Source organism: Limulus polyphemus, unplaced genomic scaffold (genome assembly GCF_000517525.1).
Source record: "Limulus polyphemus unplaced genomic scaffold, Limulus_polyphemus-2.1.2 Scaffold1223, whole genome shotgun sequence".
In the NCBI taxonomy this organism is placed as follows: Eukaryota; Metazoa; Arthropoda; class Merostomata; order Xiphosura; family Limulidae; genus Limulus; species Limulus polyphemus.
Genome location: NW_013666833.1, coordinates 50,195 through 52,776, shown reverse-complemented (window position 1 = coordinate 52,776; position 2,582 = coordinate 50,195). Strand labels below are relative to the sequence as shown.

The following is a 2,582-nucleotide window of genomic DNA, read 5'->3' as shown; positions in this document are numbered from 1 at the left end:
CATAATGTAAGCATTATATATTTTATTGAATTAATTAACAAATGACATTAATCATTAGTTCTTTTATAATAACAGGATAAAAGTCCTTACTTGTTTTTAATACAATTAACTAACTTACTGTTTCATTTACAACTCCAGTATTACTGAAAACCACCATTCTTGGCTGCTGAATAGAGGTTAGGTTGATGCCAACCACTCTTATAACTCGTCCACCACTAAACATAAAACAAAAATGCCGAACAAGAAAAAATAAATTCTACAATCATGGCAATCAGCTATACATCAAATCTTATCGTCTATAGACACAAAATCTATCCATTTAGAAAAGTTCCAACTACTTCCAGGACATCAGGTGAAACAACCAAGAAATTCCCTTAACATACAAAGGGTTAATCACACTTTATAAGCATAGTTTCTACACATTAACAAGAGCAGTTACAGAGGACACCTTGTCTTCCCAATTGCCCAAATGGGTGCTTAAATTTTGTCTTCAATAAACACACACACATTGATACTAACAGACTTAAGACAGCATCTGTTGAACAATTGTAAACTGCAAACACATAGAAAAGGGTATTATCATGGAACCTGTATGACTCATTTATCAAATTGAAACTGTTGAAAATAGGTAATTAGTGATTTCTTGCCTTTTGTAACTGCTGTTACCTAACATATTACAATACAATTTTTAAATCCCTAATGTTTTACAACAAATTTAACTCATCCTCCAAGGCAGCAGGATATACAGTCAGTCTGTTTCCTCCATAAAATGCTGAATGGTGTAAATGAGGTATACCTAACATATTACAATACAATTTTTAAATCCCTAATGTTTTACAACAGATTTAACTCATCCTCCAAGGCAGCAGAATATACAGTCAGTCTGTTTCCTCCATAAAATGCTGAATGGTGTAAATGAGGTATAGTTTTCAGGGATATATTTTGTACAACATAAAATAGTTTTAATCAAAGTAAAAAAGTAGAAGGGTTCTTACTGCTGTTCTGGCATGAAAATATGCAATTTTTAGAAACAAACTGGTAAGAACAACTTTTACACATGGGAATATTACTCAATGTTTGAACAAAAATGTATGAAATGTGGATATTACTCTGGGTATGATTTCCCTCAAACTATAAAAAGTCTATACATAGGGGGAACGAATGGTTCTGTACAACACGGTATACATTTTTAAGTTTTTATTCTGTAATTAAATATATATACTGTGTACTCAGAAGCTTGGTAGGCAAAATTGTACATATGTTATGAGACTAAGTACCTTGTTTGTTGATGTAATAAGAACTGCAAACTGGGAAAAAATTCATACAACAATATCTGAACATTGTGCCCCTTTCCACTTATCCAGTATAAATACTGATATATAATTCTTATAAAATTTGAGAAGATAATATAAATTGGGTTAATAAAGAACTGCAGAAAGCATGTTTCAGGTGCCTATATTTCCATCTTTTCGCTATTCGAAAAGCTTGAAATGCTCTTGCTTTAGGGAGCCTAGTTGGCCACCAAACCCCCAGACTGCTTTGTTTAAAGTTGCATTTGGAACAGGAATAAACTCTAAAACCACATTCAAGGTCAAATTAAACCAATGACCTCGTATGTAAGATGTAGACCATGGTTACAAAAGAAAATTTCTAACTCAAAACACCACTGAGATGAAGTTGAGCATATCTCCTAATACCAACAACAGGATAATAAACTAATATTTGGAGTTAACAAAGGCTGAAAAAGATTATACCAGTGGTCACACATCTTTAAGAATTTTCAGCCAAGCTCCTCTAGTTGGCACCTCTGGTAACTTTTAAATATACATTTAAAATGTCAATAAATCTTCATACAAAATTAAATTTTTCTAATGCTTAAGTATGAAAAATTTGGCTTTTTTTTTTTTTTCTTCATCAGGACCTTTTATTAAGGATTAGCAACTTTTGATAAGTTTGGTTTTTATAGTGTGATTCACACAACCATAAATAATTCAAACATCAGTTTCAAATTGCTCACATTTTGCCTACCTGGAAATGCAAAAGTGAAAGAAGGTTGAATTCTGTCTATATTGGAGCTAAAAGTCATGAAATAAAAATTTAATCAAAACAAATTTCATATGATGACAACTAGAGAGCCTTTAAATATTCTGCTTATATCATATCTTAATTTTGAGGCAGACGTGTATACTTACCTGAAATAGCTTATCAAGGGCTCAATGAGTTGAATGCTAGGGTCTTTTGTGTAGAGAAAGGGATCCAGAAGGGTTAAATTAGTGTTGTCAATCTGCAGGAATAGCTGTCTAATACTATAAGAAGGTACAGGAGCACGTGTTGTGCGACAGCTCAGTTGGCTGCTGCTGGCAAGTGGTCTGAAAACCAAATATATGGTTACTGTTGGCAATTAGTAAATATAAACATGTGGCTATGCTACTGGCAAGTAGGCTGAAAAACACATAAATAAAAACAAGTGCCAAGTAGCCTGAAACACAGAACAATGTAAACATGTGGCTGCCACTACAATGGTCTGAAACACAAAACAATGTAAACATGTGGCTGCTACTACAATGGTCTGAAACACAAAA

At 32.9% G+C, this 2,582-nt stretch overlaps 1 pseudogene; it reads right to left on the bottom strand.

Annotated features, from left to right (window-relative positions):
* Positions 1–2,582, bottom strand: part of LOC106462677 — a 63,676-nt pseudogene that overhangs the window by 17,809 nt on the left and 43,285 nt on the right.